The following is a 13,906-nucleotide window of genomic DNA, read 5'->3' on the forward strand; positions in this document are numbered from 1 at the left end:
GTTGTTTTTAAAGCTGAAAAGGTTTCCTTCTCTTGTTGGACTTCAAATGCCTTAGATACACTTATGATCTAGGAGTAGACTATCCTCACAGATAGGTCCTGGGGGTGGTAGTAGGGAACTTCAATGGGCATGACCCCTAGGCCCTAGGGAAATGTTGTCTTTTCCTGTAGCCATGGCTGCATTCTTCTAATCTTTTTTTCCTACCCTGTAAAGACGATATTCATAATGAATATTTCAGCCCAAGGATAAATATAACCTGGGTCCTAGTTCTTTTAAAAATGTCTAACCTCTGTAAGATGAACATGAGAAATCTAACTTTTCCTGTCCCCACTGAAACTGATGGGCAAATACCTGCTGTTCAGAGGGCAAAAGAAAGTTTTCTAAGTCCTTTTTACATTGCTGAGTTCTTTTATTAGATTTGGGTAGAGTTGTTGGCTAGGATCCCTCTAGATCCTGTCTCTAGTTTTTGGGCTGTAACCTGGCTATCTTGTTCCTCAGACTGTAATATAAGAAGGAAATAGGCAGGATAAGGGATCCCAGTGCTTCTCTTTGGGGCCTTCCTCTTTTTAAAGGACAATAATATGATCTTGTCACTGGCAAAGGGCATTAATCTTTCTCTTCCTGTTTGGACAAAGTCTTTTCATTAACAGGGTTTGGCACACACCGTCCTCATCTGAGCCAAATTTAGGTCAAAAACAAAAATTCAGCAAACTGGGTCTTTAGGCCATATAAAACAAGCAGTATTAGTTGGATGCTGGTGAGATCTGAGAATTGAAGTTTAAAACCAGCCTGGGCAGGAAAGTCCATGAGGTTCTTACCTCCAGTTAACCTGCCAGAAAACTGGGAGTGGAGCTGTGGCTCAAAGTGGTAGATTGCTAGCCTTAAACAAAAGCAGAGACAGCTCCTAAGCCCTGAGTTCAAGCCCCACAACTCACCCCCCCCCCAAAAAAAAATCTGATCATCTTATTTTTTGTTCAGGGACTGACTCTGCTCCCCACACCTCAACATTCTCCCCCAGTGGACTATCAGAAAATATCTATGGGATCCTTTTGGCTCCATTGCCCTTGGTTTTCTTAGGCTACAATAATTGTTGTTTCCCATTCTCAGTAGGTTCCTTCCTCTGTGACTATTCTGTGCATTGAACAGCCCTAAATGGAGGTTTCTTGCACACCCTGAAACTCATTTGGTCCACATCTGGCAATTTCCCTTGCAGGAGAGTGAAACTTTTGATCAGGACTAACCTCTGGTTGTGTCCAGGACACATCTCAGTCACACTCAACCTCCAAAATACCCATTCTTCAAGGCAGTACTACCTAGCTCATACAAGAAGTTGCCTGGTGTGGAGATGCCTGCTTTTTCCTCCCTGTTGTTCCCGGTGCCTTCAGGAACTGTTTCATGCAGGAAGTTGCCTGGTTGCCGACGTGCCTGCTTTTATCCCTGTGTCACTCCTGCTGACTTCAGGAACTCTGTCAAGAATGGAAGGTCATGAATAAAAAGACTTTTGGAGAAGTATGTCCTCTAAAATAGCATACCACTAGGTAAACAGACAAAACCAAGAACTCTTCACCTGTAAAGCCAAATACCAGCTCCTAGATTTGTGATCTAACAGTCTTCTATAATTAGGATCAGCTTGAAACAGTCAAAACTAGTCTTATCTTAAACCTTATCATAGTCTGTCAACAGTTGTAAGCCATAATTATAGCTATACCAAACCTTTCACTAAAAAGGAATAAAGCTTACCTAGTTCAAATCTTGCTAATCAAATCTTTAAAAAACCTCAAGCTCTCACAGCTTTCATCAATTTTCTCATGCAAGTATAAAAATGATTTGTCCTAGAAGTATAGGCAAAAGTATGCATGGCACTACTTCAGAAATGGGAAAATGGTTAAGAAAGCGTAAGAGTACTGAAATGGTGAGTACAGGAAACACAGAAGAGCAATTGGTGGGACTCATGTATTCAAGAGTCCAATAGCAGTTTCCTCCATGAACAGAAAATTAGGAAACCTAGGTTACTACTATAACCTGCAAGTTTCAAAAGGTATATCTTCTCAAGATGTTATCCATTCATTCAGGGTTTCTCTTGTTTGGAGAAAAAACAATCGAGAAGTTTATGGACAAAGTAAAAGGGATGTGTTGTATCATGCACTTGCCTTGCATGCATGAGGCCCTAGGACAAAGTAAAAGGGATGTGTTGTATCATGCACTTGCCTTGCATGCATGAGGCCCTAGGTTCAATTCCTCAGCACCAAATAAGCAGAAAAGGCCAGAAGTGGTGCTGTGGCTCAAGTGGTAGAGCACTATCTTTGAGCTGAAGAGCTGAGGGACAGTGCCCAGGCCCAAAGTTCAGGCCCACGACGGACAAAAAAAAAAAAAAAAAAGGAATCTCTCTGGGGCTGGGAATGCGGCTTAGTGGTAGAGTGCTTGCCTTGAGCAAGCCTGAAGCAAGGGGTTTGATCCCTCACTACCACATACTGAAAAAGCAGGAAATGGCATTGTGGCTCAAGTGGTAGAGTGCTAGCATTGAGCAAAAGAAGCTGAAAGACAGTATCCTGTCCCTGAATTCAAGCCCAAGACTGGCAAAAAAGGCCAGAGAAATCCTGGTGGCTCAGGCCTGTCATCCTAGCTATACAAGAAGCTGAAATCCAAGGATTGTGGTTCCAAGCTAGCTGGTGCAGAAAAACTGTGAGACTATCTTCAGTTAACCACCAAAAAGCCAGAAGTACAGCTGTGGCTTCAAGTGGTAGAGTACTAGCCTTGAGCACAAAAGCTCACACAGAACTCTGAGAATCTCAAAGACTTTTTTTGGTTTTTTTTTTGGGTCTGGTCGCGGGGCCTGAACTCTGGGCCTGGGTGCTGTCCCTCAGCTCTTGAGCTCAAGGCTAGCGCTCTACCACTTGAGCCACAGCGCCACTTCCGGCTTTTTTCTTTTTGCTTATGTGGTGCTGAGGAAATCGAACCCAGGGCCTCAGGCATGCAAGGCAAGCACTCTACCACGGAGCCACCTTCCCAGCCCCAAGAGAATCTCAAAGATTTTTTTTTTTTTGGTCCAGTCGTGGGGCCTGAACTCTGGGCCTGGGCGCTGTCCCTCAGCTCTTCAGCTCAAGTCTAGCGCTCTACCACTTGAGCCATAGAGCCACTTCCAGCTTTTTTCTTTTTGCTTATGTGGTGCTGAGGAATCGAACCCAGGGCCTCAGGCATGCAAGGCAAGCACTCTACCACTGAGCCACCTTCCCAGCCCCGAATCTCAAAGATTTGTAAGACTATTTCCACTGAATAGCAAATAGATTTTCATATTCAATGGGTATAGACAACTGTTCTGAGGATCTAACAAGAAATTTTAAATTAAAAAACACTTCTAATGGCTTTATAAAGGTATAACTAAGTTGTTGACATAAAAAATACTTCAGTGCTAAAATAGGCTGATATAAAGCTGGGTACCAGTTGCTCGTGCCAGTAATCCTAGCTACTCAATAGGCTGAGATCTGAGGATCAAGGTTTGAAGTCAGTCCCCATAGAAAAGCTTGTGCCTCTTGAAGTACCAAAAAAGCCAAAACAGGGATGTGCCTCTACTGGTAGAACACTAGTTTTGAGCACAAAAGAGGGACAGCACCCAGGCCCTAAATTCAAGCCCCAGGACCAGCACAAAAAGTTTCTTAAATGAGACAAGTCCAATTTTTATTTTGCCAATGCTCAGTATAAGGGAAGATTATCAATGTTCACATTAGGTATTCTATAATCTATAATGAAAATCTGCAGTTATCTGCCACATTTCCATGCTGGAACAGCACAACCTAGAAAACAAGGAATACAAAGTGTGTGCAAGACACTTTATAAAGACATTTACATTTCACTCAAGTGTGGCTACATGTCACACAGTAATAGGAATACAGCAGTACAAGACTCAATAAGAGATTATGCCCTCAAGTTCAGCATAATTAAGGCAGCATGAAATATACTGAATCAAGGGCTGGGAAGGTGGCTCAGTGGTAGAGAGCTTGCCTTGCATGCTCAAGGCCCTGGGTTCGATTCCTCAGCACCACATAAGCAAAAAAAGAAAAAAGCCGGAAGTGGCGCTCTGGCTCAAGTGGTAGAGCGCTAGCCTTGAGCTGAAGAGCTGAGGGACAGCGCCCAGGCCCAGAGTTCAGGCCCCACGACTGGACCAAAAAAAAAAAAAAAAAAAAAAAGAAATATACTGAATCAAATACAACTGTTAAAGGGGCCAGGAGAAGCACTGGTAACTTTTAAATATTAAGATCTAGCTAATGGGATAATAGATCATGGAAGGCAAAGTTGGAGGGAAATGAAATTTCAACCTTAAGGAGTGAAGGGTAAGGAGTAGCAAAGGTGTATCATTCCAGAAGGAACCACCTACAAGTTTATATGACATTGTCACTATAGGTTGATTCAGCAATCAATCCCATGTGAATTAAGAGGTATATTTGAGTATGGAAAATAATGAAGTAAAACATGGTTTTTAAAATCTCAAGGTTGTCAGTGTTGTGGCAGGAGCCTATAATCCTAGCTACACAGCAGGTAGAGACTGGGAGGCCAGCCCAAGCAAAAACAAAAGTCCCAGTACCTCAATTCAACCTCAATTTAAAGGGCAGGCACCAATCATCCCAGCTAGGCAGGAAACATAAGATCATGATTTAGGCCTTCACAGATAAAATGTCAGGCTCCCATTTGAAAAATGAAAGCATGAACAGGTGGGATTATGGCCCAAGTGGTAAAACGCAAGTAGTATAAAGCCGAGTTCAAGCCCAGCACCATCCAATAATGAGAAGGGGGGGAGGATTAAAAGCTGAGGTTCACCAGGGATCCTGTGGATGTCTAGAATTAGTTGTAGTCCCAACACTGGGAGGTTATCAGGAGAATCATCAAATTCTAGGCCAGCTTGCACAACAGAGTAAGATCCTGCCTCAAAAAAAAAAAAAAAAAAAAAGCCCAGATTACCCATAGAGGGTCCTTTTGCATCATAAGAATGGCATTTAATCTAAGCAAATAGGGATCTTCCACCTGTCATTTCATGTTTTTTTGTTTTTTACTTTAGGGCTCAGGATGGCAACATGTACAATCCTAGAGAAAATGATAGTTTGGAGGCCATTATAGAAGAAACTGAGCTTAGTTATTGATTGATAAGAACAGAAATAAAGGGCTTGAATAGAAGAGAAAGGGAAATGTTCCTGAACTCTGCGTTCATTTGCCAATAAAGTGGTTATCAAGATTGTTTGGAATTCAAAAGGGACTAGAACCTCCGCTGTGAAACGAGAAGATGAAAACCAAGGTAAAAGCTTAAGAAAGTACACTGAGGAGGAATAAAAGCACTGCTGGGCCAACAATGAAGCCCCAGCTCAAGCCTCAATTTGTGGTGGAACTAATCTGTCTGGTTTCATGACTCACCAGGCTACTGAAGATCAGGGGAGAGAGAATGCCAGAGTAATGTCTAGGGATTGGAGGAACCAGTAAAACAAATGAGTAATGGAGCCAAAGTACGAGTGAGAGTGTTGAAGTGGCTGTAGGAATGCAGAGGGAGGAGGAGGAAAGTGGAGGGCGGGAAGCACTGGCTTCTCAAACAAAGGCTAAAATCTTGTGATTCAACTTTAATCGGAGTGGTGTGGTGTGCTTTTGTAGTGTAGCAAAGGTCTCAAGGTCTGTATCTGTAGGAAAATAAAGGATCCTAAGTGATAAATAACCAGTATTCTCCCCGCATAAAATTAGCCCCAGGTGAACGCCCTAGGCTCCACTTCCTAAGGATAATTCCTGCTGGACACAAACTCAAACCTACAAAGTCGCTCCCCTCCAGTGTAACACCTGCTCACTTATGCAGGACAACGCCCAGGAACCAGATTACAACCCTTGAATCTGACCAAAAGAATTCCACCAATAATCGAGGAGGGGAGCGGAGGATGAGATCACGGAGGCGGGGAGGCCTTCCAGACCGAGGGCGGTCCTTCCAGGAGAGGAGGCTGCGGAGAACTCCCTGGAAGGTCCTGAGGCACTCCCCTCCCCCTGTGGAGAAGGGTGCGGCCTCGCCCGCCTCCGACTCGGCAGCTCCCACCGGGCCGCAGCGACCTCGCGCCGATTTTTTGGAGAACCACAAGCAGCACCACCTGCTCACTAACCAGCCCGACCCATCCCCGTTCCTTCGCCCGCCCCCATGGATGGCAGGAGCCGGTCGGGCTGGTCTTGCCCCTTAAACGCCGGGGGCCCGGGGCGGAGCCATGGCAGCCACTACCCAGAAGCCCAAGCCGGCAACCTCCTCCGCCTCCAGCGCGCGCTTCCTGCCACGTTGCGCAGGGGCGCGAGGCCAGACACTGCGGCGCTGGGCCTCGGGGAGGGCCGTAGCAACGACCGCCTCCCCGCCGCCCGCCGGCCCGCGCAGTGGATTCGCTCGTTTGGGATTCGAGCCAATAGCAAAGATCCGCTCTCCGGGCCTCAGGAGCCAATCAGACGCCGAAGCCGAGCAGGCGGCGGGTAAACCGACGTCCCCGAAGGGAAGGGAAGGGCGGGAGGGCGTCCGCGCGAGAGCCACTTTCACTGACCCTCCCCTCCCTCCCCCTCCCCGCGGGCGGCTGGCCGCGCCCGCTTGTCCAGTTCCCCCTCACCCCACCTACCTACCCGCCCCACCCAAGGGGCCATGCAAGTAGAGCCCGGCGGCTGCGCACTCCCGGGGCTGTAACTGACAGGAACTCTACGCCAACCAAAGCGCGCCATTTGTGTTTTCACACACGGCGGGAGGAAAAGCAACCAATCAGCGATGAGAGATGAGCCGGAAGCGCCCCTCCCACTGCGGGAGCAATGGCTCCGTCCGGTTTGAAGCCCTTTCCGCTCCCTTCTCCCTCCCCCTCCGGTTGCCGCAGGGCGGGCCGCACTCTCGCCGGTTCCCAACATACCCTTCCAGCATTGCAAGCGGTATGCCCCGATATTCCGCAGACGACCGAAAGCGAATCCGCCACCCACGGCCCGTCCACCTCAGCCACCCAAACCCACCCTCCAGCCCATCGGACCTCCCTCCCACCAGAGTCCCGCTCCCCTACCTAGCCGAAGCTCTCTGAGGAGCTGGAGCCCCAGAGCACAGCCTCTTCTCTAGGCGGCCCCGGCGGCTTCCGCTGATTGGCGGCGAGCTGGCCAATGGGTGCGGGGCAGTGGGCGGAGGGGCCAATGGTGCAGCAGGAGGAGGCGTGTCCCGGGTGCCCCTGGCGCCGGCGTTGGGAATCCCCGTGCGGTCAGTGGCGTTTCCGCTCGGGCAGCGGGCTGAGTGAGCTGCCGCCGCCGCTGCCGCCGCCGCCGCCGGGGGAGGGGCGGCCGCCGCCCGCCTGCGCTCAGAGACTCACGCAGCCCCAGTCCCGCCAGTCCGCCAACACAGTAGTGCCGGCCCCCCTCCTTCCCTAGCCCTTCCCCCTCCCCGCCTTTGGCTCGCTCCGCCTTTCTGCCCCCCACCCCCACCTCACGGGTACAGGCCATTCCCGGCCAGGAAACGCCGTGGCGCCGCGTTGGGCCTAACTCGAGTCTTGCTGCCTCCCGGGAGTGCCGTGCGCCGCAGCCCGGGCCCAGGCCCCGGCAGCGCCTGGGACAAGGTAAGGGTCCGACAGAAGAGAGACCCCGACCCTCGCGCCCGGGCCTCGAGGGAGGAAGGGTCACCTCCTCTGGTCTCCCTGCGCCTGCTCTCCGAGGGACGCGGGCCTGGCCCTCCCCAGGCTCAGAGCTGGGGGATGCTGCCCCTTTCCAGCCCCTCCACACCGTCGCACCCCTCTGTGCCAGGGAGAAAGGCTCCTTGTGTAATCCAATCGACCCCACTACCCTTTTCACGTCTTTCCTGGGTCAGGACGCTCCCCCTCCCCCCACGCCTCTTCACCCCTTTCCTGGGAACTGCCTACTCCACGTTTACCTTTTACTCGAGGTTAGGCCTCTGGGTGCCCTGCTCTCAAAATACACGGGCATACTTTATTTTTTCTTCTGTTCTCAGTCCCCACCCCCGTTCTTGCTGCCTTGTGACAACTCTGATCGCTCTGAGGGTCTCCAGATCTCCCTTCTTAATCTTGTGAACGACTTCCCTCTCGTTCTTGGGTTCCCATCTCATGTGGCTGCTGCTTTTCCCACACTAAAGATATTACCTTCACCACCCCCAGTCTCACATTCTTGAGCTCCCCGTGGCGTTTGCCCAAGTATCTTGAGATATCCCTGTTGAATTTGTTGGGTTCCAGCCTGGAATTGAGCCAGATTTGATCGTTTTCCCTGCCTTGGGCGTGGAGAGCGATATTTTGAGAACGTCTTTAAAGGAAAAAAAATATCTTTTATGAATTCCCTTTCCTTCTGCCTGCAAGCCCTGATATGAAGTAGACAGTGGTGAGAAAAAGCCCTGGTTTAAGGAGGTGAATCGCAAGAGAGGGAAAGTTTTAACTGCTGGGAAAGCCCCTTTTATGCTAATTTATTCTATAGAGTTCCTTAGCCTGCCTTACTCTTTGGGAATAAGCGGTCTTTTCTCCTGCATGGATACTGATGCTGCAGCCAGCTCTGCTGGTCTGGGTCAGGGGTGCGTGTATGACCTGCATTTTCTGCTTTCTCATGTTACTTGTGCAATGTGTTCACCAGTAACTCCTTTCTTGCCCAGAGCTCTGGATTACACTGGGCTTTGTCTGTACCTGAGTTTATTTCTCCAATTTTCCCTATGTTCATAGTACTGAAAGAAACCCCAGGTTCCCTTGGTGTTTTCCTTCATCCTTCGTTTAAGTTGTTTTTGGGTGGCATATTTGTGACCAAGGTCATATTTACATTTCTTCCTAGGGCATATCTTACAAAGCCGTACTTTTGATTTGAAAGGAAGATACAGATGAGTTGAGTGTTATGAGTTGCAGGAGAATGTGTGCCACAAATTTAGGGAAAAAAGTATCTTTGGTTGCTAATTTTATATTAGTATATTAATAAACTGGCTGAGAACAAAGTTGTAAGGCAATTTTAAATGTGTGGAATCTGAGCTAAAACTAAAGCAGAGAATACTCACATAATCAGAGGTTTCTGGGCCTTTTGGAGGACACAGGGGAAAAATTTATTGGGTTTCTTCCAATTTTCTCAGGAGGATCATTAGTTCTCTTCTGTAGCCAAAAATGCTGGCCTGTTATGAGATTGGAGTCTTTACGCTTTATTTGGTCTGTCATTATGTGTAGAAAAATGAATTATGTCCTTTAGTAGGACATGACACAAAGCTCTTGTCCCTGGCTACAAATTTAAATTTGACCAGTTAGTACCTTCTAAACACTATAGCTTAATCTTTACTCTGAAATTGCTGGTTTCATTAAAATGAGTATCTGAAACCTGGTAAACGTCTTTTTCTAGTAAAAAGATCCAAATTTAAAAGGGTGACCTTAGGATTGTTTCTTTCTAAAAGCATTATTCCAACTCTGCTAGCATGGAGCACTGGTATTTAAAAAAAAAAATAGTGTAAGGAGTGGGGGTTGGGTAAAGAGAAGGTTGTTCCTGTGTTGGATCATAGGGGTGAGTATAACGAGGCAGCAGCAGCTGCTGGCTCTGGAGCTCTGGTTGCTACGTGAGAAGCTTGAGTAGTGCTGGCTGCTGTCTCCAGGGAAGGACAGCAGTGCAGCGTCCATTAATGTTGTTGGCTGCAGGGAGCTGCACTTAGAGGCAATGGCTGCTTCAGGACTAAGAAACCTGAGAATTTTCACTGCTGAACTAGTTTGCCTTTTATTGGTGGAGAGAGAATTACCAATTCATAGCCTTCTATCAAGTTATGGATATCAGTATTAGAAATTGAATCAAAGACGTGAGGGGGGTGGTGGTAGAGTTTTGTTTTTTATATCTGGTTTTTGTGATTTTTTTTGATAGAACTAAAAGTTATTTTTGATTCGATTTAAAACTAAAGAAAGAATAAAAATTTTCTGAGAACAAATGAAGAGGATTCCACTCCCCCCTCCTCCTTTACACAAACTAGCTCTAAAAAATCGTTGAGTTCATTTTTATTTTTTGATACTGTGTATCCTTCTATATTAGGTCATATTTACTTTAATAGAAGTTTGGTTTTTTATATATGTATTCTATGTAGTCTCCTGGTCACAAAGATGTATCTTTGGCTATAATTCATCTGAAATAACAGGGCAACCCAGACAGAATTTTCAGAAATTGATTGAGTCTAGTTCACAATGTTGAAGGCAACCTGAGTCTCATTGGATTGTGGTCTCCCCTGCCCTACAATCGCTAAATGGTAGCATGATTTCTTAAGCTGCATAGTCCATCAAACATGGAAGTACTTGAAAGAGAACCACCACCCATGTACCACCACCATTAGAGGCAGTACAAGCCACACATATGCCCATGGTCTAATTTTCCCCCTAGGACTTTGTGGATGAAACATCTACCCTTTTTCCTTCTGAACTTTTTTTTTCAACTTTGCATACATTTTTCTTAAATCCTACAAGCATCTATAATTTGTAGGATGACTAGTAATTTGTGGCAAGAAACCAAAAAAAGAATGGAAAGCATTTTGTCTTTCACAAATGTAAGCATACTGTTTTTCCAGTGATAAAAGCAGACCTATAAGATACAACCCTTAATGGATAATATTTTAAGTTGGTTCTAATTTTTATTATTACATATATGAGTCAATGTAAGATAATATACTTTCATTCTGATGGGTATACTGATAGTTTACAATACACTTTTTTAACAGTTGTATTCTCAAGATAGTCATTTTCTAAAGAATCATTGAGGCCCTTTTTATAAATTGAACTAGTTATTTGAATTTGTTACATATTTTGATCTTATTTTGTGTCCAGGGACTTTCAATACTTTTTGAAATTATCCTGGCTATTTTGAGAAGAATGGCTATTTAATTTTTGCCTTTGGATGGGAAAGTCATACAGTAAAAATGAAAATGAGCAGATAACCCACTTTTTTGATAGTCTTGAGATCCAACCCCGTCCCTTGCAAACTAGATGAATGCTCTCTCTCATTGAGCCACAACCCCAGCCTTACAGATAACCACTACTTTATCCTCTATATTGAAATAACTTCATAATGAAATACTAGTTCATAGTTTAAACTGGATGGTGAGTAGAATAAAATATAACTCGGTAGAACACTAGTAATTTATCACTTTAATTTGAAATTAAAAAGCTTAGCAGTGGGTTTTGTATATCAAAGTTTTTCAGACAGAAATTATTTAAAATAGAAGTAAAACTTAAATTCTTGAAAGATGTTTAGTATGATATATATCTAATAATACAACTAGTAGACATTATTTAAATCAAGTATCACTTCAGAGGCACTCCTAAGAAAAGCAATGTAATGTACCTATGAATGAGGTTGATACTATGTTGCACTGTTCCTTGCTACCAGAAATTCCAAAATACTTGGTAAAATGGCATTTTAACCTTTCACTTTATGATTGATTTTTCAAGTGGTTAAAATTCATTCATGGTAAAGACTTTCACTCATCTATACATATGTTGTTAAACTACTGAGCCTTTTGAAATGTTTCCTATTGTATGTTACAAATTGGTTAAAGAGTTTCCAGTAACTTTGAGGAGTGGTCCTGTTAGAAAGTATCACTAGAAAATTCTTATTCTGATAAAATGTGTTCAAAATCTTAACACTTACTGAAGGGATCTGTGAAACAAAATAAAGGAACAATGAAAGCTAAGTCTCAGCCTACTTTATTGTGCTCTTATTGAGCAAGAAATTTTCTAATCCCATCCTGCCTCACTCACTTTTTCCATCATATTGATTTTCTTTGCTGAGCACCTAGGGAATACCTTACTTTAAGTATCTTTGATAGGAAGACAGAAAAAAATGAATTTTTTGCTTTTTGGAATTTTAGAATTTTGCTGGCCAGTTTTGTTTGATGTGTGTCTGTAGTTCATTTCTCTCTGTGCCCTTGTCTTCCTTGTAGTGTGAGAATTGCTAGAGTTTTAGTGGCAAATTGAAGTAATAATCAATCATTTTCTTCATCATGCTATATATACACACTCCCAGAGCTAGGAATACCTTTTGGTCTATATTGTGAATCACAAAGAAGGAACAGTTAAAGGAATTTATACATAATTGTTTTATATCTAAGGAATCAAGTTTTTTTTTAATTTGTACTACCTAAAAAGAGAAACTGATTAATTCCTTGCTGCTCTGAGAAATAGCTGGAAGCATGGGAGGAGCCAGAGACCTCTGCAGCAGGATTTGGTGTGAGGAGAAAAGGAAGATTTTTGTTTCAAATTGCCAGCTGCTTATGTCAGACTGACTCCCTTATTATGCCTCCAGTAGGCCTGTCAATATGGCCAAACAGCTAGATAAGTGCCGGGCAGGACAAAGGGCTCTTTGCACAGCAGGGAGGCAGTGTTGGTGGGGGAGGGGCAGGGAGGTAGGAAAGGCTGGGGAGGAAGGAGGTTCTTGGGAGACTATTCATTTGGCATACAATTTTAAAAATCATTTTTCATTCCCATTTCAGTAGAATTTAGGCCAAGTACATACTGCAAACTCCAGATTTCATATACTCCACAATACCTGGTAGGAGCCCGTCCTCTTCTAAAGAACAATTTTTAAATAAAGCCTGTTTTGGTTAAAATATGTCCCATACCCCTACACACACCCTCCTAAATGCAAGTCACCTGAGTAGACTAGGTCAAGAGTATTTGACAAATCTAATAAGAAATGAAGATTCATATTCTATCTGAATAAAAATCCTATTTCAATAAATAATATGTACTTGGGTTGAGATTCAGCCAAAATAATATATAATAATGTTTTCTTTTGTAAAATAGTCTCATTATCTCAGATTTTAGTAAGAGAACACCATCCTACATTTATATATGAGGCCACTGTCAGGTAGCCTACTGAAGAAAGGCTACTTGACTGTTTCAAGCTCAGCCCTACTTCCTAGGAAACCTGATAGTCCCTAGAGAGTGCTCTCTCCCGCCACTTTTTAGTTTAAGCTCAACTCTGGTGTGCTTGTGTGGTGCTCCCAGAAAGTTAATGGAGTTGAGGCTGCTCTGTCAGTTATCTAATCCTCTAAAGCAAAATCATGAGATATTTCTGAATCCCAGGTTGCTGTGGAAGTTTTCATTAAAATGTTAACAATAAATCATATTTCAGCAACTTTTAAAATGTCAAACATTACCCCTATGCTACTTTTTAAGTAAACAATTAAATTCACAAATTAGATAGAAATTAGGCTGCAAAAGGGTTTTTCTTTCATAAGAAGCATATCTTTTATAAGAAAAGCATATCTGCTTCTATGCTTTCTATATTTTAAGGATTTTGAGTTTTAGACTTAATTAGCTTGAACTCAGTTTCCAAGAGCACATCTGTTGATTGAATGAGATCCATTACAATGGTATTAAACCAGCCTTGAATTTCCCTCTGATACGAAAAAACATGAAACTGGCATACCAATTTCTGTTTATGACTTAACAAAGAGGACATTGTTTTAAGTTAAACAAATAGCCAAAACACTACCTTTAATATGTACATTGTACCATTAAGCCTTAACCAGGTTATGTGTCATTACCTTTTATAAAGGATAAGGGTTACCAACTTAACATCAAGTGTTAACACTTAATGTTATGTATAATATATAATATAGGCCGGGTGCCTGTGGCTCACGCCTGTAATCCTAGCTACTCAGAACGCTGAAACCTGAGGATCTTGGTTCAAAGCCAGCCCTGGCAAAAAAAAAAGTCCATGTGACTCTTATCTCCAATAAACCTCCAGAAAACTGGAAGCTGCTCAAGTGATAGAGCACATGCCTTGAGCTGAAGAGCTGAGGGACAGCGCCCAGGCCCAAGCCCAAGCCCCACCGAAAAAATATATATATATAGATAGATAGATATAGATAGAGAAAGAGAGTATAAAAGTTTCGTCAATAAAATAGCTACAGCATTAATAAGAAATTTAGTAAGCTAAA

At 44.1% G+C, this 13,906-nt stretch overlaps 1 protein-coding gene across 3 annotated transcripts in view; it reads left to right on the forward strand.

The window, feature by feature from the left end:
* Nucleotides 1-7,267: 7,267 nt before the first annotated feature.
* The window catches only part of LOC138824779 (histone-lysine N-methyltransferase SETD5), an 85,112-nt gene continuing 78,473 nt past the window's right edge, over nt 7,268-13,906 (forward strand). The window contains exon 1 of one of the 3 annotated variants that reach the window (XM_070019022.1): nt 7,268-7,577. The gene's annotated coding sequence lies outside the window, so the exon portion shown is untranslated. The remainder of the gene's footprint in view (nt 7,578-13,906) is intronic. The other 2 variants (XM_070019029.1, XM_070019031.1) reach the window with 2 other exon arrangements.

The sequence above is a fragment of the Dipodomys merriami genome, unplaced genomic scaffold (assembly GCF_024711535.1).
Source record: "Dipodomys merriami isolate MVZ:Mamm:240054 unplaced genomic scaffold, mDipMer1.0.p SCAF_13, whole genome shotgun sequence".
Taxonomy (NCBI): Eukaryota; Metazoa; Chordata; class Mammalia; order Rodentia; family Heteromyidae; genus Dipodomys; species Dipodomys merriami.